Source organism: Ailuropoda melanoleuca, chromosome 3 (genome assembly GCF_002007445.2).
Source record: "Ailuropoda melanoleuca isolate Jingjing chromosome 3, ASM200744v2, whole genome shotgun sequence".
In the NCBI taxonomy this organism is placed as follows: Eukaryota; Metazoa; Chordata; class Mammalia; order Carnivora; family Ursidae; genus Ailuropoda; species Ailuropoda melanoleuca.
This window is the reverse complement of record NC_048220.1, coordinates 6,475,175-6,497,891: the sequence shown is the minus strand read 5'-3', so window position 1 is coordinate 6,497,891 and position 22,717 is coordinate 6,475,175.

Below are 22,717 nucleotides of genomic sequence, written 5' to 3'. Positions count from 1 at the left end.
GGAGGGGCCAGGAGGCCTGGCCGGGGAGATCCGGCCAGCCTTTCGCTTCAGGCCAGGGACTGCCTCTCCATGCTCCCAGGGCTGCTGGAGGCCTTTGCAGAGTGGAATGGGGAAACTGGTGCCCAATTTCTCTTTCTCCTTCTACCCTGTGGGTTGTGTTTTGTGTTGTCGGATGAAGACAAATGAGCGGTAAAGCCATTTCCTAAGGAGCAGGTCCAAATTGGCAGTTTGCCCCCTGGGCCAGGGCTGCAAAGGGCCAGGCAGCCATCACTGTGTTTGTGATCTTCAGGGGACAGTAAGGAGCCCAGGTCTAGAAATCTTTCTGAAGCATTTCCTTTGCTCGCCAGCCCGGCTCGGAGGTAAGAGGGAGCTGGGGCATATGCTCCGCATTGATTTGCATTTGCACACTTTCCTGCATCCATTATCCCGCCTCATTAGGGCTTGGAAGGGGAAGCAGAGCCAGAGCGGCAGCAGCATGTGCTTTCCTGAGCCCTGCGGAGAATTGTCCCAAACAGTAAATGAAAGTTGTGAGGGCCGGCCAGGAGCCGGCAGGTGGCTAGGCACCTCCAGGCCCAGGCCCAGCTTCCAAGTGTCCAGCTGCGCCCGTGTGACGTGGCCCAGCTTCCAAGGGTCCAGCTGCGCCCGTGTGACGTGGCCCAGCTTCCAAGGGTCCAGCTGCGCCCGTGTGACGTGGCTCAGCATCCCAGGCCCGGTGGCTCTTTGATTGATGATTCCGCTGCAGCTTGCAGAGTCTCCCCAAAGCCCCGAGGGTGCCCACGTGTCTGCACTCCTGGTTTTGCGTTCCCTGAGCAGGAAAGCAAATGGTTAGAAATAAAGCCACTCCTTCCCTCCTCCACGGATGGGAAGGGCTGAAATTGACCACCTTTTAAAAGTGGGGCTGGACAGAAAGCTGTGGTTTGGTTCTTCATGAAAATGACATAAAGAAGATCTCAAGGCGAGGGTTGTTTCGTTTTTTGTTTTTTTTTTCAATAATTTTTATTTTGTTGTATTAGTCACCATACAGTACATCCCCAGTTTTTGATGTGGTGTTCCATGACTCATTATTTGTGTATAACACCCAGTGCTCCATGCAATACGTGCCCTCCTTAATACCCATCACCGGCCTATCCCAATCCCCCAGCCCCCTCCCCTCTGAAGCCCTCAGTTTGTTTCCCAGAGTCCATAGTCTCTCATGGTTCATTCCCCCTTCTGTTTACCCCCCTTTCTTCTTCCTTCTCTTCTCTTACCGATCTTCCTACTTTTTATGTTCCATAAATGAGTGAAACCATATGATAATTGTCTTTCTCTGCTTGACTTATTTCACTTAGCATTATCTCCTCCAGTGCCGTCCATGTTGCAGCAAATGTTGTGTAATCGTTCTTTCTGATGGCTGAGTAATATTCCATTGTATATATGGACCACAACTTCTTAATCCAGTCATCTGTTGAAGGGCATCTCGGCTCCTTCCACGATTTAGCTATTGTGGACAATGCTGCTATGAACATTGGGGTGCATATGGCCCTTCTCTTCACTACGTCTGTATCTTTGGAGTAAATACCCAGTAGTGCAATGGCTGGATCATAGGGTAGCTCCATTTTTAACTTTTTAAGGGACCTCCACACTGTTTTCCAGAGTGGCTGTACCAACTTGCATTCCCACCAACAGTGTAAGAGGGATCCCCTTCTCCACATGCTCTCCAACAGTTGTTGTTTCCTGTCAAGGCGAGGGTTGATTAAGCAGTGGGAGTGTGGTGATGGGCTGGGGGGGGGCGGAACTTGCCTGCAGCACTTTCGGGCACACCCCAATTTTTTTTTTTAGATTTATTTATTTATTTATTTATTAGAGAGAGAGAGAGAGAGAGACAGCTAGAGAAGGAACACAAGCAAGGGGAGTGTGAGAGGGAGAAGCAGACTTCCTGCTGAGCAGGGAACCGGATGCAGGGCTGGGATCATGACCTGAGCTGAAGGCAGACGCTTAACGGCTGAGCCACCCAGGCGCCCCCACCCCGAATTTATAAACAAATGAAACTCAGTTGTATTTTGTATCCACGTATCAAAAATATACATATGTGTATGTGTGTATGTATAAGTGTATAATCGACCACATCATTAAAATATAGGTATGGAAATGGCCCAGGCCTTGCTAGGCCTCCCAACATCCCGGCCCAGAACTGCCCAGAAGTATACTCAAATGCCTACATGAATAGTGCTTTCCATTCTCCCCCACCCCCACTTTTTTTTTAAAGAGAGAGAGAGTGCGCAAGCTGGGGTGGGGGGGAGGGGGAGAGGGAGAGAGAAAATCCCAAGCAACTTCCGCACTCAGCACAGAGCCCAATGTGGGGATCAATCTCACAACCCCGAGATCATGACCTGAGCCAAAACCAAGCATTGGACAGTCAACCAACTGAGCCACCCAGGTGCCCCGCTTTTCATTCTCCGATGCCTGTCTTATGGTTTACTTCCAAGACTTTTCTTCCTTCTTATGAAGTGGAGACCTGGTTTCTAGACCTGGCTGTATCAACTCATCAGCTGTGTGAGCACGAGCAAACCGAATGGACTCCCCCGAGCCTCAAATATTTCCTCATCTGTTGAGTAGATGGCACCATATTGATTGACCTAGTTATGGCATGGACGTTGGGTGAAAATAAAATGACCCAACGATACTTCCAACATGCTTTCATGGTGAGGTGCTCTGTACAAGTGGAGTGGTTTCATCTGGGAATGAATGGAGCCGTTTTTCTCCCCGGCCTGTGAAAAATTGTCTTTATTGATCATCTACTGAGTCTTTTCCTTAAGGTAATCTGTACTAGCTCTGGGTCTGTCATCAAAAAAGCATCACAGACCAAAAGCTTGTCTTTGGAAATAAAAGGAGTCCTTTATAATCTTCCCGTGAGTGTAGGAATCAAGGAAATTCAGGGCTTACTGTGGATGGGTGCAGTGTCTGGTGATGGTTCTTGCTTTCATCCAGGATGGGAAGTAGGCAAGTGGAGCATTCGCTGACCTGCACGTTGGTCCTGAGGAGAGAGGGGTCCAGGCTGGAGGAAGATCACGGGAGATAGGTGGCAAGAGGTAAGGTCCAGCCAGCCCTGGGGCTTTGGCACGACCCAGGCACAGGATGAGAACATCATTTCGTAGATTCTGATTTCCACTGAACAGACCTGAAACTCTGTCAAGACTGCTTTTTACCCTGTGTCCTCTGAGAACATGGGGCCCTCATGGGCCCGTGTTCTATCAGGTCTAAATTAAGTGGTTCACAGTGCCATTTGCATTAAGGTAACTTGAAAAGAAATCATTAGGCCCTAGAACACACAGTAGAGAAAAGTGAGGTGGTTTAGAAAGTAAAATCAGGCATCAGGATGACAACAGTTTACCCTCATGGAAAGGAATATTCCGCCAACTGTTCCCGTATACTTCCCTTTCAAACATCCCCTCATTACCATTTTAAAACATGTGCTTAATCAGCTGCTCTCCAATTCTACAGTTTGGCAAAGTAAAGTTGGTAGTATTAGCCCTTCTGTTGTAACTCAGGTGTGAGGCAAGTGAGTTCTTGGCAAGTCAGGGCATGGGAGGGGCATGGGAGAAGGTGGGGGCCCCATTACAGAGCCCCAGACTCAGGCAGTCCCAGATACACAATGGGGAATGGGATACTGGGGGGTGGGGGGATGCAGGGGTGGTTGCAAACCAGGACCCCAGGCAGCCTGTGGTTTCTGCTCCCAGGCAGCAGGAGAGCCTTCATCTTGGAGAGTGGCACCCTGTCCTAGGAGAACATTCTGGAAGACCACAGAGGCACAATATCCAGACCCAGCCATATGGACTTGACCCAGGTTGGGCTCAGGCTCTAGACAGTGCAGCAGTCTGCTCAGAGGAAGGGGCGGTATCTGTGGCCCGCCAGGATCGGGGGCTAAGCAGAGCTTGGCCGAGGGGTCAAAGGAAGGCGTGGGCTTGACCCTGCTGTGCCCTAGGCGGGAGCGTCCCCTTGGCAGGCTGAACAAAAGCCCAGCTATCTTGATGGGACTACTAGTAACAGATCAAACCCTTCTTGGTTGGCCCTATTTGGCAATTGGACCCAGGATTGGGGCTGCCTGAATCTGAAGGATGGATCTTTCAGGAGACACCCTACAAGGATTTGGAGAAGATAGAGGCTGGGGTTTGGTGCTAATATGGCTCCCTTGAATATTATTTGCTGCTATCCAGGGACAGAATTACAAAGCAGAGGAAGTTTCCTCTTGAAAAGAGTGTCATTTATACTTTTAGCACTACCTTAGATGAAGATGGGTCGCAGATTGGCTCTGAGGGTACTTTACCTTTCTACCCACCCCACTCACAATCATTTTCATGAGTTTGCTAGGCTGGTGGCTGGAGTTGAGAGGAGGCAATTAGTATGGCAGGGTTCAAATAAGACTTTTGACTTTGGCCTCATTAACTCTGGGCTTTAATCAGTTGGGTCAAACTCTCCATTGGATGGGAGGTAGTTTTGACAACTGCCACTGTTTCGAGGAGGCAGAAACTTGCATAGAAGTTCTGTCATAACTGGGGAAGGGGCTGGGGGTGCTCATGAAGGTTGTTGGGCTCAGGCAGGGGTGGAGGTTAGACCATGGGTCAGTGTTGTATAAATAGGAGCACTCCCCTTGGAGGTAACAGAATCTGAAGCCAGAAGAACTTGACTCTTATATCTCCAAAGTGGGGGAGGTCTAGTCTTGTTTGAAAAGGGCTTTGGGTTCTGAACAGCATCCTGTTCTTGAGAATGACAAACGTACCAGGTTCAACTGAATTCAATTGGTATTTTTCTTAAGTCCCATGATTCTTTGGCCAGTATTAGCTGAGTAAGGACAGCGTGGGCACCTGAATAGTGTGTGTGCCCTGTGAAACTCCCCGAGCACTTAATATGACCTATGAATAATACATAAGGGTGATCAGGATGACGACAAGGTGCATTTTCTGGACGTAAACTAATATGTCATTATCCTGCTGAGGGAGCAGCTTCCTGTTGGATTGCTACATTATTCTTTTTATTATATTTAAGGCACAATGTTGAGTGATTTACTCCTCTTTGTAATTAGGCCGGGTGATTAGAGAATCTTTCAGTGGCTCTCTTCTTTCCCTTGAATAACACGCTCTCGGGGAGTCAGAAGGCGATGCGCTGCTTACCAAGCTGAGAAACATTTAGAGTTAGGTCTTCATATTTTTGCAAAGTGAAAAGAAAATGAAATATTCTCTGGAGATCACCATCAATAATGTTTGTGTAAAAATGCCCCAAAATTCCAATGGCTGGTCTACCTACATTGAAAGATGTTCAACATTGAAAATAACAGCTTTTCAAAATACAATGTAGACTTAGGTCGGACCTCTCAAATTTCTCTACTATGAGCTTGTAAGAGGACAAATCTGATGCTAGAGTGGTCCCATCTTGGCCCACCAATGCAGATTTCATTTTCAGAAGGGGTTTCTATTTTTCATCTCTACTGTTCCAAGTCACCCATCACATTCCCTTCAGAGGTGGACCTACCCTTGGAGGTCTGTCCATGGCAAAGGGGCATCCAGAATGCAGTGGTTTGAGCACAGTCAAGGCTCTCATTGAAACTTTCAGGAGCATCCTCTCTCTGCAGCCTTTGCCCTGTGGGCAGTTTGGGAGAGGGGGGGGGGAAAGCAGGCAAAAACTAGCGTCTTCAGTTGTGATCTGGTTATCTCCAGGATCGTGCCATTTTATCTCATGTGTGAGTTTTGCATACATATCCGTGGGTGGGTGTTTGGGGAGGATAATGGCCCGGAAGATGGAGAGCAGAGGGATACCCTGTGGTAGATCAGCCTCTCCAATTCCCAGCTCCCAGGGTGGTGAAGCTGGGACAAAGATGGAGCCAGTTAAGTTTTACTCACTTGAGATGTTTTCTCCATGACCCCTTGTTTTGAAATACTTCATCTGCCAAGCTGATCTATGGAATACAGGATTCATCCTATCTTGACATTATCATTGTTCTCTCGTTGACTTGATATTCTAGCCCATCACATTAGCAATAACAAGGGAAAAGAAACTCAGATTGGTTGGTGTCATTTTACCATGGTTGTATGTATAATTTCCACTGGTATTTTTGAAATACTAAGAATAATTTGATAAGCTTGTATGATTTCCTTTGCAATTCATAGAAGTCCAGGCTGGTGATGTAAGAAACCACTCTCTGATCTTACATGGGTACTTCAGACCTCTTGTTCACAGACTGCTTCTGTAGGGCTAGAATTTCAGCCTATATGGGGTTCACAGAGTAGCATCTTCCCTACATAGATGTTGAAGTCTTAGAACTTTTTTTTTTAAAGATTTTATTTATTTATTTGACAGAGAGAGATAGCGAGAGAGGGAACACAAGCAGGGGGAGTGGGAGAGGAAGAAGCAGGCTTCCCAGCAGAGCAGGGAGTCCAATGTGGGGCTCAATCCCAGGGTCCTGGGATCACGCCCTGAGCCAAAGGCAGACACTTAACGACTGAGCCACCCAGGCGCCCCTGAAGTCTTAGATCTTTAAGTGTTGGTTGTCTTTGGTTTTTGTTGTTGTTGTTGTTGGTTTTTGTTTTTAGTGTTGGTTGGCTTTCTATTAACTGTTGCATTTTTAACTGCTCAGTTATATGACCCTCCAGGTCCCTATCATCTTCCTTAAGCCAAGGATATTGTAGCCCTGATGCTAGATCCCAATAATGGCCATCGGGGTTTTAGTTAGATATGGTGTTTTATTGTTTGATTGATTGATTGATGCAAAACAGTAGTTTATTAAAGCACGGGGACAGGACCCCATGGGCAGAAAGAGCTGCTGCACTGGGGTTGTGAGATACGGTGTTTGAAAATGTTTCTTGAAATTCATTCTGTGGTATATCATGACAGAGTCTCAACCTATGAGATACTTAGCAGACATCAGCTTTGGGGAAGTCTGTTCTCTTAGTGGTGATATTTGGCAACTTGGACAGCCTGGTGATTTCAGTCTTAAAGATGCACTTCTGTGTTATTGGGGTGGTTCTGCTCCTAGGATTAGCAAAGAGAGCACTTTATTGTGCCTTGATGGAAATGCATGAATTAGTGGACCTGAGGGTTCTTGTGGAGGTTTAATGGGTATTGGCACCATGTTTGTTCATGAAAAAGATGGGAAACACATATGGTGAACCACAATGACATGATAATTCCCACTTTAATGTTCCCAGAGACATAGCTCCCATAATTTCTCATTTATGCTATTCACAGATCTGACTTTCCCCTGGTGTAACTCCAGCATTCCAGGAAAAAATCACTTATGTTAAAGGTGACATTGCTTTCTCTTTTGGAACACATACTTGGCAAGGAATTCATTAGCCAGACAGGTGTTTATGTCACTGTCAAATTGCAATTGCTTTTTTTTGTGTGTTTGTTTCTGCCTATGGGAACAACACAAGCTATTAGATGTTAATAAGCAGTAACTAACTTCCTATGACCTTTTCCGAGTTTAGGCATCTGAAAGAAACAGCAGCTGTTATTTCTAGGTTGCTTATCATTATTGGTTTCTTTCTACAAATTTAAAATGGTAGGAGCCTGGAAGGTAACGTCAGATGAGTATGCTCAGGGGGTCGGTTGGAAACCCTCTATCAAGAGTCTAAAATCAATGCAGGAGGCAATCGGGGGCCTCTCACGAGAATGAAAAATATCCAAAAGCACATGAAAGTGTTGATTGCTGTTGTGTAATTGTATATTGAGGATTGGGAAGGAAGAAAAGTAGGAGGGCTAGATTCGCAAGAATGCTGGAGAAGTTGACGCACAAGTAAAAATGTCATGGATGGAGGTTGAAACAAAGGAGGCAGAGGGATACATTTAAGTATCATTGGTAGAATTTGGCCTTGTTAAGCTAGCTACATAGGCAAAAAAAAAAAAATCACTGATGTCCCATGGTTAAGAAATGAGGGAACACACTGGAAATGCCAGCCAATGGGGGAAGATGAGGAGAGGGATAGAGAGGGAACACATGGCAGTGTACTTCTAATGGCAGTGAAACATTGGAGTGGAAAATCTGGAAGGTTAGAGCTGAAGGAAGCTTAGCAATCACTCAGACTGCTCATCCCAGGGGTGAGACTGTAGCTCAGCAACGTTCAGAGCGTCGGCTAGTTAGTGAAGCACTTGGGATTACCAACCATGTTTCTTGGTTTGTGTTTTCTATCAAGGTGCCTTGTCAAGGCCTCATGGAAAATAAAAGTGGGAGAAGAATATACTAGTATTTGGGGCAGCCATGGAGCAGGCCAAACTAGAGGTCGGGATTGTGTTTATAGGGTGGCCACCAAAGGTTTGAGTCTGAAGCAGAGTTCAGGAACAGCTCCTTTCGAAGCAGGGGTATACGATGGAATATGTATTGGAACAGAAATTCAGCTTAGAACATTCAGCCAAAAACTCCAACAGTAGGACTTGTGTTCCTGCAGGTTTCTTACTGTGCGTGGGCTCCTGGGGAGCTCAAGCCTGAGTAGAGTCAGGGCCGGGGGACACAGACTCTGGGGCTCCTACTGTGGGTGCTCCAAGTAGCTGTAACATATCTAAGAATTTTAAAGTGATCCTGTAGGAGGCCCCCCAAGGCTGGCCAATATGTTCCAGTGCTAGGTCACATGTCTCAGTTGCCTTGGTTACTCTGACTAGAGATTTAAAAATCAGCATGGTAAACCTGGGGACTCCCACTAAACTGTCAAGTAATACGGGAGAAGACTCTGGAGCCTTAGTTAATTCAGTGAGCTGGTCAGAAGCCAAGACTGGGTATTTTGAGAGCTTGAGGGCTTCTCAGGGGGAAGTGAAGATGAAGACTGTAGTTAATAGGCAGTGACTCCGAGGGTTGACCTTGACTTCAGGGACTTCACTGGGCAATCTGTGTCTACTCCGAGTGGCAAAGCAGCTCGTGGAGCCTCAGTTGAATCTTTCCCTGGGAGCTGTTTCGGAGGGGAGTTTCCAGCTCTGTTTAGTAGTTCCTGAAGAGCTTCTTGGGATTGGGCCACAATATTTCATCTGCTGGCCTCTTGCCTTGTGGTGGGGGGGTGGTACATGGAGCATCCGAGCCTGGCTTATACATGCATGGCCCAGTTATGTGTAGGAGGCTCAGGGAATATATTAGGGCTAGTTTCAGAGGGCTTGTTAATTAATGATTTCAGTGGCAGTATAGCCTAGTGGTGAAGACTATTCAGGCTTGACTTTGGTACCTTAGTTCTGTGATCTTGGGAATGTTGTTTAACCTCTCTGAGACTTAAGATTCGTCATCTGTAGAATGGACGTAGTAAATATACCACTAGCATTGGTCTCTAAGGATAATTAAATGAGACAATGTCAATGGGGGTGCTTAACCCTTTGCCTAGCTCATGGGAAGCATTCCTTAAAATGCCAGTTGTTGTTATTATTGTGCCTTCTGGTGAGTGAGAGTCTGGACTCTAGTTTAAAGAGAATTTTGTAACTCTCAGCCCTGGAGTGCTGAGCAGTGGTCTCATCTCTTAGAATATAGTAGGAAAAGTTCTCCCAGACTTAAAGGAATCCCATGGACTCAAGCCTCCATGAAATCAGAAGGAAGAAAGAACATGGACATAAAGGACGATCTCAGCACCATCTCCCTTTACCCCTTGAAAAATGGGATTTGTGTGTACTTTGTATAGTTCTGAACCCTGGAATTGACTGGTCCCCAATGTGGAGTTTCCATGAGCCCCAAGGGTGGGGTTCTCTGGCTTTGGTACCAATAGGAGCACCAGTATTTGAATGTTTAGGGGACACAGAGATTCGGAAGACAGCCCAGCTTCAGTGGCCCAGAGGCAAGAGGCAGAGACCACACGGTGTGTTTGTGGGTTCTTGAGATAGCGGGTTTCAGAAATGGCTGGGAGGAAGAGGGCTTTACTTCTGGGGGGATCCCAGGGCTAGGGTCCCGACAGCAGAAGAGATCACTAGGAGTGAATTCCTGCTACTTCTGGGCAGTGTGTCTCCAGAGATTTGGACCCCTGGGGGGTGAAGCGTGTGCCCGTAGGGCAGGTCTGTAAGGCAGGTGTGCCCACAGAGGGGGTGCCCCGCAGAATCCAGGGAATCCTGAACAGAAAGTTCCCATTGTCTGCGGAGGTGCCTTTTATGTGCTGGCTTTTTATTAAGTGCTTCATGTTGAGAAGTAAAGAAATATGACCATTTTATTAAAGGGTACCAGTTTCTTTTACAAAATGAATTGTATTTATGCATTCAGTGCTTTGCTAAGGGCTTGGGGATGGAAGACAAGGCCCCAAGGTATGAATTTTAGAGAGACAACAAAGAACTGAACTATTATTTCGCATCAAGGGACATCAATTTTGGATGGTAGGAGACAAGAAATTTGAGATGGGACCAGGGAGAGAGAACTGAAATACAGATTGGAAACACATTGCAAGGAACCTCATAAGTGCCCTGGTAAAAGGGGCCCAGGGAAGACCAGAAGCTGCTATGTCTCATATTTTACCTTAAGCTGTTTCTCTTGCTGTGTTCTCATCCCTTCCTTTTCTCGAAGCTTTCAATCATGTCTGCTTCTCACCTGCATGCATTAGTGAGCATGTCCAAGAATGTGTACAAGTCATGGAATGTGATCTGGGTCGCTGGTTGGGTGGATGTGGTGAGAATCACCAATTGGTCAGCTCTGTGTACTGTGTGCTTGAGAATTAGGAGGAGAAAACAAAAACAAAAACAGGAGCTCGGAGCAGTTCCAGTTTCTTAGATGTTTCATTTGCTCACAACGCAATGTGGAGAAAGAGACATTTTAAGCACTGACGTGAAAATAATTTCTTTGACAAAAGTCTTTACCATTGCCAGTTTTCTTAGGCACTTAAGAATTGTTTCCTTTCATAAGACAAAAACTCAGTTGATGGAAATGTTCAGCAATTACTGTGGATAAATAGATGGGACAGGGTGACATATTGTGTCACTACTCTTGAGAGGGTCCCTGCTTCTGGTGACAGGCTCTGAATCACTGTGTCTGGTGGAATCTTAGAGCCCCATCAGCATTTTCTTCCCATAGATCACAATTCCCCACATTCTGTGATCATTTGCTTAGTCCAAAAGCAAGGATTTTACATCTTAGATTTCTCAGAAATCTTTACACAAAGTGATACCAGGTTCAGCAGAAAGGTTTCAGATCTTTCTAGTTTGGTTTGTTTGTTTGTTTGTTTGTTTGTTTGTTTGTTTGTTTATTTATTTATTGCAGAGGGACAGGGGAGGCCGGCCCTCCACACCAGTCATTTCTTTGTATCTTCCAGTGCCTACTGACTTAGCCCTCCTTGGGTTTCAAGTGCCATGTCTAAATGTCAGCCTTTCCAAAACTCTGTGTGGTCAAACAGGGCCTTCCCTTCTCCCCATTTTTAGTGCATGTATGATACATCCCTGGTCTCCACCTCCAAGAGATCTCTAGAAATTTACAAGCTCTGATGTTATGCAAAATAATGAGAATTTCCACATTAGCATGTGTGTCCTTATGGATATTTTTCCTAGTAAAAGAGTTTTCATGCTAGCATACAAATGAAAATGCCTTTAAAAATGTAAACTATATATAGTTTTAATATATAAATCCTCTTTTGAGGTGCCTGGGTTATTTAGTCTGTTGGGTGGTCGACTCTTGATCTCAGCCTCAGATCAGGTCTCGATCTTGGGGTGGTGGGTTCAAGTCCTGCACTGGGCTCTGCACAGAGCATGGAGCCTACTTAAAAAAAATTATATTTATATAAATCCCCTTTTAATCTCCTTTCATTTCCAACTACGACACATTTCTCTATGATTTACTATTTACTCTCCCATTTCTTAAACATCAAATTCTACATAAGAAGCTTAAAAAGCAATATGCCCTAAATTATTAACTTCCCCTTTTATCAATTCTTTGGTTCTAATTTTCTTTCTATTAGAATCCAATCTGACAATTTCCAGTGGCGTCAGAATGTTACGCCTTTACTATGAATGATCTTTGAACACAAGAGTCATACCAAGTAACTCCCACAGATAAATTTAAAGAGTTTAATATTCTTTAAAAATGTTTTGAAATTTGCTTCTTTTTATGTAATATCTTCATATCATTATGAAAAAGACATTAAAATCTTATAAATACACAGTATTGACTTTTCTATGCTTAAGCCTAATATACTTGAGTAAACAGAGTATGTGGGAGAACAACAATATAGAAGTCACTGTTGTTTTCTGTCATGTCTTCAGAGGACAAGATGGCTGAGTTGTTGTTGAGGACAAGATGGCTGAATTGTTTTAAATAAAATAGCTGCTGGCATATTCTTACACAAAAACAAGTTTTGGATCCTAAGGCTCTGGGTGATGCGTTCCCACGGCTGCAGCTCTTTAGTGAGTGTGATGGACAAGGCCACAGAAGGGCCAGAGCAAGGTTCTCTGAGCCAGGGGTCCAACATAAGCAACCCACTTGTCCAGAGTTTAAAGGCTGTACTGTATCAGAGATGGAGGATGGATGGGAGATCCAATAAGAAATGGGGATGAATCTATCAACTGTATCAACACTATCAACTTGGCTAGATTTTAATCTATCAAGATCACTTGTCCTTAAGGATATCAGGTTCTATTTTATTGCTAGGCCCTCCCCCACCCCAAATAATTAACTATAACCAGTAATGATATGGGATCATACCATCCATGTTCTGGAATGACTCCCAAGAAAAAAACCCTCAAAGAGAAAACCTATTTAAATTTTTAAAATTTATTCTTGTAGAGTATTACATGATCCCAATCCAAATCAAAAGAATACAAAAGATATTCAGTGAAAAAATAAGTCTTTCTCTTATGCCCACCCCAGCCACCCAGTTCTCCTTTCCAAAGACAGACATGATTACCAGTTTTGTGTGTATCTTTATAGAGGTAGTTCTATGCATTCACCACTTTAAAAAATATATGGATAATGTTATGCACCTTGATTTTTTTCCCCACTTAACATAACCTGGAGATTCCATACCATCTCAGTACATTTAGAGTCGCCCCCCAAAATGGTAATTGTTGCCTCTATCCTTAGGTTTTCCTGTTAGTCAAATAGCTGTCCTATAGTTAAAGATGTAAGAGAGGATTCTATAACTTTCATGTTATATTTTTCACATTTCTTCTTCAAGCACAACCTTCTGATGATTTAATATAAAAACTGAGAGTTAAAAATACAAAAGTATCTCATCCAGAAACAGTTTTAGATTCGATTTCTAATTCAGTTGTAGTTTTCAGTAAGTAGATGAAACAGACAATCAAAGATAAAAACCAAGTAGATTATCCCATTGAGACTCGTGAAGTAGGAAGATACACCATCAAAATTTTCCTAATATCCCTGATAAGACACATCTGGGGCACTTGGTAAATTAACAGTTTCCCAAGCTTCTCCCTGTCTAGGAGAGCTCATTCAGTGGGTCCAAGCGGGGCATGGTTTGTAGCTATAACAAGTGTACTTCAGGTTATGGTATTAGCGACCTATTTTTACCTCAAATCACCTCAAAATCGACAGGAATCCATCAAAATCCTAAAAGAGAACATAGGCAGTAACCTCTTTGACACTGGCCACAGCAACTTCTTTCAAGACACATCTCTAAAGGCAAGAGAAACAAAAGCAAAAATGAACTTTTGGGACTCCATCAAGATGAAAAGCTTTTGCACAGCAAAGGAAACAGTCAACAAAACTAAGAGGCAACTCGCAGAATGTGAGAAGATATTTGCAAAGGACATATCAGATAAAGGGCTGGTATCCGAGATTTATAAAGATCTTATCAAACTCAACACCCAAACAACAAATAATCAAGTCAAAAAATGGGCAGAAGACATGAACAGGTACTTCTCCAAAGAAGACATAAAAATGGCTAACAGACACATGAAAAAATGTTCAACATCACTAGCCAACAGGGAAATACAAATCAAAACCACAATGAGATACCACCTTATACCAGTGAGAATAGCAAAAATGAACAAGTCAGGAAACAACAAATGTTGGTGAGGATGCTTCTCACCCCAGTGTGGAAGTTCCTCAAGGTGCTAAAAATAGAGCTACCCTATGACCCAGCAATTGTACTACTAAGTATTTACCCCAAAGATACAGATGTAGTGAAAAGAAGGGGCACCTGCACCCCAATGTTCATAGTAATGTCCACAATAGCTAAACTGTGGAAGGAGCTGAGATGCCCTTCAACAGAAGAATGGATAAAGAAGATGTGGTTCATATATACAATGGAATATTACTCAGCCATCAGAAAGGATGAATACCCACCATTTGCATCGACCTGGATGGAACTGGAGGAGATCATGCTAAGTGAAATAAGTCAAGCAGAGAAAGATAATTATCATATGGTTTCACTCATCTGTGGAACATAAGGAATAGCACTGAGGACCATGGGGAAGGGATGGAAAACTGAATAGGAAGAAATCAGAGAGGGAGACAAACTGTGAGAGACTATGGACACTAGGAAACAAACTGAGGGTTTCAGAGGCGAGGGGGGTGGGAGGAAGAGGTAACCAGGTGATGGGTATTAAGGAGGGCACATGCTGTAATGAGCACTGGGTGTTTTATATGCAACTAATGAATCGTTGAACACTACATCAAAAACTAATGATGTACTATATGCTGGCTAACTGAGAATAATAAAAAAAAATTAAAAAAAATAATTACCTCAAAATTTCATGGCTTAACACAACCATCATTAAGTATTATCTTTTATAATTTTTGTGGGTCAGCTGTTCCCGCAGAGCACAGTGCACATGGCCAGTCTCCTCGATGTCTGGGGCCTCAGTGGGAAGACTCAGGTTGGGGCAGGAAGCACCCAAAGGCTGTTCACTCCCATGTCTGGCAGTTGGTGCAGATTGTCTGCTGAGGGCCTGGATGACACCCATATAGGACCTCTGTATGTGGCCTGGGCTTCCTCACAATATGGTGGCTATGTCTCAAGGGAGGTAGTCGATGTCCGAGAGGGGTGGGGGAACGCACTAGGCAGAAGCTGTATCCTTACTATATCCTAGCCTCAGAAATGTAATAACATCACTTTGATCAGACCTCCTAGTCCATTGGTTGGGGTGGTCATCCTCCCCCTGCACCAAGCCAAAGGAAGAAAACTTAGATCTCATGTCCTGGGGGAGGAGTACCCATCATAAGAAGAGCCTGTGGGGTGGGATATACAGTTGTGGACATTTTTGGAGAATACTCTGTCTCAGGCTTCTCTATGGCCACAACGATTCGTATTCCCTTGTGTATAGAACACACCCATCCCCAACTCTGGGACTCCCAATTCTCATCCCATTACAGTATCTGGCTCAGGATTGGGGGCTAGAGGGTGGACTGTAGTGGCCAGACCCCAAGATTGCCTGTCCCCAGGAGCCTCATCTCACCTGTTACTCATGGCTTTGTGTAGTCTCCCATGTTGGATCAGGCTGCCCCATATGAGCAAAAGAAAATAGCACAGCTGAGGTGGGTGACTTCTAAGGGCAGGTTGTAAAAGGCATTGTGGCTTCTGCTTGGTCTGTCCTGCTCTCTCTCTTGGAAGCTAGCCCCATGGCTGTGTGGATGCCCAGCAGCCACTGGGAGAGGAACTTGGGCTTTCTCTACAACACTGTTACTAATTAACTTGTCAGTCACGTGAGTGAGCCAACTTCAAAGTTGATATTCAGAGTCCCCAGTCTCGCCTTCCAATGACTGCAGCCCCTATGGGTGTCTCGTTACAACCCTTTGAGAGAGTCCCAGCCGGAACTGCCAGCCATGCTTCTTCTGAATTCTTGTCCCACTAAGTTTTGAGATGACATGTTTCACAACATTAGGTAATATAGCTTCCCAGGTAAATCTCATTGTCACCAAAAATTGAGAACCCTGGCTTAAGACTGTACTGGTTATGCAGACGGAGTTCTAACCAGAGGCATGGAGGAATACTTCGTCACAATAGATGACCTCGTTAGCAGTAAATTGTGCAGGAGTTTAGCTACATTTTCAAGTATTTCAGGAAAAGCACTTCCAGACCACGGATCTTTCAGGAAGAAGACTCCACCATGGACAATCTTATCGTCAGATTTTGATTTGAGTTTGTATACGTCTTGGATGTGTTAACCCTGATCCCTTCAGGAATAGAACTACAGAACACTGTGTTTAACTCTTTGTTCTGAGATGAGGTCCCCATGCAGATAAGAGTTTCCACCCTAGTTGTTTTTCCTGCAGGCTGCATGTCAGTTAGTAATTATCCTCCTGGGGAAAGTCTACCAGACCAATTCGGCTCCTCACATCCCTATAGTCTGCCAGGCAGTGGGGCTGTGAGTGTTTTTGAAGGTGTGGAAACAGTCTTCCAGGGAGAGAGTTTATGGTGATACCAGCCACAGATTATATTTTCAGTATTGTAGGTTAACAAGGTTTTTAAAATATCAAACAATCCTTAAATATTCCATGGCTTTTTCCTTTGGAAAGAGAGAACTGAAATGTCAGACATGATGTTTTTTTGTGATGGGAATAATATAAAAAGTTTTAAAAGGTAGAATTAATTAAAATTTGAAAGGCAGAATAAATATAAAAGTTTTTCCCAGAGGGAGTGGGAAGTGGGTTTGAAAACCCAAAAATAAACTTAATATAACATGTGCATCAGCCATTGGCCATTGTCTTTTTTATCTGCAGCCTTTGTGTCCCTCACTACTGCCTAACATTCACTCGGTTAGTGATCCTTAGTGAGCATACAGCCTGGGTCTGGGTGATGATGGGGAACCATGGCTCTTGAGGACACATTCTCTGCTATCAAGTAGATGAGGATTGTGTAGAAGAAATAGAGACACATAGATGTCTATGATATAAGACCCTAGGTGACATAAGTGATACATGACTGTGTGGATATCCTGAAAGGAGATTGTTTGAGAGCTGTTTCTTAAATAATAGCTAAGTGTTTTGCAAGTTATAAAAATAATATGTATTTATTACAGAAAATCAAGCCAATACAAATAATTAAGAACAACTGTTATTCAACCCCATAGAAACAATGCTCTTGAGAGTTTAGTTATAGTCTTTGTATTCTTTCTGCCTAGTTACCTAGATACTATCAATCTATTCATTACATTTGAAAAATAAAGTTAGGATTACATTATATCCCTGCTGTTATTTTTTAGTATGTAGAGAGCATATTTCTACATTGACAAATATCTCTCTACATTTTCAAATGACTGCATATTTTATTATTAAATGCCCTATTATTGAACATTTGGGTTGTTTCCAATTTTTCCCATTATAAATGGTGGTAATGTAAACATTGTTTTAGCCAACTTTTTTTTCATATCCATAATTGCTGTAGGATAAAATTCCAAACGTGAAATTTCTGAATTAACATGTATGTGAAATTTTACAGCCTGTTGACAGTTGCTTTCCAGATAGGTTATACTGGTCACACTCCCATTCAGGATATGCATAATTTTGATAGTTGTAGTGGAGAGGGAAGACCTTCTAGGCACAGAGGGTGGTATAAGAAATAGGATTGACAGAAAGTTTGACTGAAGCACAGATTCTGTGCAGGAGAGTGGCAGAGAATATGCATGGGAAGGTTGATAGATTGTAGAGGGCTTGAGTGTCATAGGGCTTATTTCTTAATTTTTCACTTTTTTATAGTAGGAAATTGAGAATTACTGAAGTTTTGAACAAGGACAGTGACATAATTAAAGTAAAGCTTTAGGACATTATTCTTTAAAAATGTGCAAAGTGATATTGTCAGAAAGGCCATTTAGGAAGTCAAACCTCAGTGGTGAAAGAATAAAACATTCTCTGCGAACAGAAAATAAATGAAGGATATACGAGACATTTGGAATGTGAGAAATAAGGCAATGTCAGTGGTAACTACAGGGTTTGGTGTCCCCTTGAAATGATACTAAATGTCACAGGTGACAATAGGATTGAGGTCTACTTGAAGTGATACCAATATTAAATGAATTAGTGGGAGCCATAGGGTTATGAAAGTTAGAACTAAGAGCTGCTAGAGGAAGATAGTAAACTTCTGCTTTGGATATATTGTATTTAAGATGTTGGTGGTTAATCCAGATAGAGTTTAGTGGAAAATGGAGACTTCGATTTGAGAGAGAGATCAGGCCTGGAAAAATGAAAGGTTTGGGTATAATTTTAGAGATTTTGTTGTTTTTGAGGCTCTCAGATTGATGAGATGTGAGAAAGATAATCGCATATTCAGCTGCATACCGATCATTGATTTTGATCATTGCATGCAGGTGCCAACGAGGTTGGTTAAAAAAACAAACCCAAAAGCATTAGATATATCATTGCCTAGTGCCTGCATAGGGATGGGTATAGTGAGTGTTCCCAGCGTCCAGGCCTAAAAACCTCATAATTCAAAGCACATAGATGGGTCTTGTCTCACTGTAGGGAATGATTTGTCCTGGAGTTAGCACTTCTCTGGTTTTGACTAATAGATCTTAAAAGAAAAACCTGAAAGCAGCAAACTATCCCCAAAATCCAACTTCTTTGCAGACGGAAGCTCAAGCACATTTATAAGAATACAAAAAAATCTAGCATCTAACAAGGTACTATTAAAAAGGGCTAGAGTTCACTAAAAAAAATTATGAGGCATGCAAAGAAGCAAGAAAATACAACCCATAATGGGGAATTAAACCAATCCATTGACACTGACTCCAAATTGATACAGATACTAGAATTAACAGATAACGACATTAATTATTGTTCAAAACAATAGGTAGAGACATGGAACATATGAAAAAGATCCAAACTGAATTTCTAAAGATAAAAACTGCAGTATAGGATAAAAATTGTTTGTTTGGGATTAATTGCAGATTAGACATTTTAGAAGAAAAAGTTAGTTAACACAGAAGGCATAGAAATAGAGACTATGCAAAATGGAGCACAGAGGGAGAAAAAATAAAATGAACAGAACATTAGTGAACTGTAGAGTAATGACTGCAAGGTGCCTAACATACATATAACTGGAGTCCTCAAAGGAAGGATGAAAGAGGTGGGGATATGAAAAATAGCTGAAGAAATAATGGCCACAATGTTCCCAATTTGATGATAATTATAAATTCACAGAAGTGCAATAAAACCCAAGCACAATAAACATGATGAAATACACACCAACATATTTAAATTGCTCAAAACCAGTGATTATGAGATCATCTTAACGGCAGCCAGAAGAAAAGAACATGTTACATACAGGGAGACAAAGATAAGATTACAGCAGATTTCTCATAAGAAGCAATACAAGCAAAAAGACAATGGAGCAACTGGGGGAAAAAAGCTGTCAACCAAGAATTCAATCTCCAGTGAAAATATTTTTCAAAAATAAAGGCAAAATCAAGATTTTTAAAGATATACAAAAACTGTTAGAATTTATTCAGCAGATCTTCACTTTAAGAAACATTAGAGCTAGTCTTCAGGTAGAAGGAAAATAATACCCTTTGGAAATATGAAACTATAGAAAGGGATAAGAGAAGCAGAAATGGTGAAAACATGCTAAATATAGAAGATGCTTTCTTACTAAACCTTTTAAAATGATAATTGACTGTTTATAAGACTTTTTTTCTTATTATTCTTTTGAAATAACCAATAACCAATTACTGTTTAAACAAAAATAATGCTAACACAGTGTGGATTTGGTAACAAATGTAAAAGAAAATGTGTAACAAAAATAACACAGAAGGGGATGCCTGGCTGGCTCAGTGGGTTAAGCATCTGACTTTGGCTCAGGTCATGATCTCAGGGTCCAGGAATTAAGCCCCACCTTGAGCTCCATGCTCACAGGGGAGTCTGCTTGTCCCTCTCTCTCTCCCTCTCCCTCTTATGCTGTCTTTCTGTGTCTCAAATAAATAAATACAATCTTTAAAAAATAACACAGAAGTTGTGAGAGGAGAAATAGAAGTCTACTGTTAGAAGGTTCATGGTACTATACATGAAGTGGTACAAGATCACTTTAAGATGTATTCTACAACCCAAAAGCAACCACTAAAATTAGCCAAGAGAGGAGCTATTAAGAACCATCAAATAATTCAATAGAAGCCAAAAAAAAAAAAAAAAAGGAAAAAGAAACAATGCACAGGAGGGACAAATGAAAAACAAATAGCAAGATGATAGATTTAATGACCACATTACACTTGATTACATTAAGTGTAAATGGCCTAAATACTCTGATGAAAACACAAATAACACCAGATTGGATTAAAAAACAAGACCCAATCATATTCTGCCTACAAAAAATACACTTGAAATATAAGGACACAGATACGTTACAAATAGAGGATGGGAAAAGATTTCTTTGCTGATGCTAATTAATATCTGGCTATATTAATATCAGAAGAAGTAGTTATTGGAGCAAAGAATATTACCAGGATAAAACAAGGTCATTTCTTAAACAGAAAGGGTTTGATTCATCAAGGGGAGATGATAATCCTACCTTACCCAGTTTGAACAATGAGGGCACATTACCTCGCTTGACAGGAAAGGCAGAGGTATCTGCTTCCAGGGGAAGCTAGTTCAGTAGCTCAAAGACATCATCGAGGACTCAGGTTATTTCCCTATTTCTGCTCTGCCGTTCCAAGGTTGTCAGCTTGGTCCTCAGACTGGCTTCCCTAATGAATGCAAGATGGCCACCATCATTATAAAGGATACATCCAGTAGGAAAAAAGGAATCTCTTTTTTCCTGATTGCCCTGAGTGGATTTCTCAAGTATCATTTATCAACATTGGATCACCTGTCTACCTATAAACTAAGCCAGCAGCAAATGGAATGGTATCACTATGATTGGCTTAGATCAGTGGTCAGTAAACTTCTTCTGGAAGGGGTCAGATGTCAAATATTATGGTTTTGCAGGCCATATGGTTTCTGTTGCAACTACTCAAGTGTGCTATTGTAGCACAAAAACATTCTTAGACAACGTGTAAATGAGTGATGTCGTTGTAACATATTCTTACTTACATAAACAGCCAATGGGCTGGATTTGACTTGTGAGCCATAACGTGTACACTTCTGACTTAGATTTATTAGCTGGAGAGGGAAGAGGGCTACCTTCCTTCGGGTTTGGATACTTAAGTTAGTTCTCTAAGCAAGGAAATTGGAAGGAATGGATAAGTGATTAACATATCTGTCACATGCTGTATCCCTATGTCCTCTGAAATACCTGGCACTTATCAGATGCTCTAGACCGGTTGAATGAATGGCATGGTGACCGAGCTACAGACAGATTTGGTAAATGAGTACCTCTGTAGCCAGCATCAGCTTTGATTGTTTGAGGCTAAGGGAATTGTTTTCAACAGTCTCATCTCCTTGCCCTAGGTTCCTAGCAAACCCTTGAGATAAGATTCTTCTCCTTTACAATTCTTGCATGTTACAATTGGGGTAAGCTCCAAAGAAACCAGGTGAGGGAAAGTGCTAGTGCTGAAGCCACATTCCTGCTTCCCCAAGATGATAGCCTTGCCTCTCTCAGGTCCCTTACATCAAAGCTTCTCTGCAGCAGCAGCACAAATAATAAATTAAAAGGGAAAAGATCAAGCATGGCAGCGCACGACTGAAAGGCTGAATTACGATGTTATGAAGAAAGAGAAAGGGAGCCTCTCCTCCCCCCTGCTTTTAAACCTAGGGTTATATTTCTTCACTTGGTTAGTGAACACAGTTCTGTTTTCTCTGCAAATGCACTCTTTCTGAACTGTGAAAATTTGTGGGTGCCTGCTAGGATGATTCATTTCCCAAGAACATCCAGCAATTGGGGGAGTCATGTCACCCCTTCTCATGGTAGGTTTGGGGCACCCCTTCCTGCCACTGGCCAGGACTTATCATATTCACGAGCCATTTGTTGTTCATCCAGCCATGATCCTAAGAAATTCTGAGCCAGGAAAGCACTTTTCTCAAGAAATGACAGATCGGTAGTTAGCTTTTAAATGATTTTATTACTGGAATGAATTCTAGGAAGGAAACTTCAGGGTCAANTTCTAGGAAGCGAAACTTCAGGGTCAATTATCAAAATTGTCTATAGAAGTAAGAGCTTTCAGGAATGTTGACTTTAATTTAACAGAAACAGAATATCTCAAACATGCTGAAGGGGCTGATTCCAGTGCTACGCCCCTTACCTTCAGTGCAAGGACATTGTGGTATGATGTGGTTAAGACATAGGGAACACAGTGGCCTCTGGGCCCGGGTTTCTGGGTTCAAATCTCAGATGTTATTGACTAGCCTTACAACTTTGGTCAAGTTGATCAAACTCTCCAAGCCTTTATTTACTTTTAAAATGGGTACAATAATAGCACCTACTGCCAGAGTTCCGATGAAAAGACTCCATCTTTGTCGAGAGCAAAGGAAGGGAAAGTGGCAGAATGATAGGTATAGGGACCATATTATTGCAAAAACAGCATAGAGACTGAAAGGCATGGGTTGCTGGAAATGGTACTCTGGTGGTTATCCCTTCCTGTTCTTGTTTTGAACAGAGGAAAAACAAAGGGTATTTCCTGGGCTGCTGGCTGAGGAAGTAAACAGAGGTGTGAGCAGTTTGCCTCCATCGGGCCCACACACTGGACTGGGTTTCTGGGGAAGCCAAAGTGGGATCCCATTCCTGGCCATCTTCTCTGACACCTCTGTGTTAGGCTTTTCAGGATTTGGTTTGTTTTTCCATTCTCTCTTCTCAAAGCGGAGCTAGCCCTGAAAAAACAAATTCTCAAATCTGTGTTTTAACCTAAAGTGAACACTGGTTTTCTCATATAATAATAAGAAATATGAGCCCATCTGGGGGAAGTTTTAAAGAATAGCATAAGC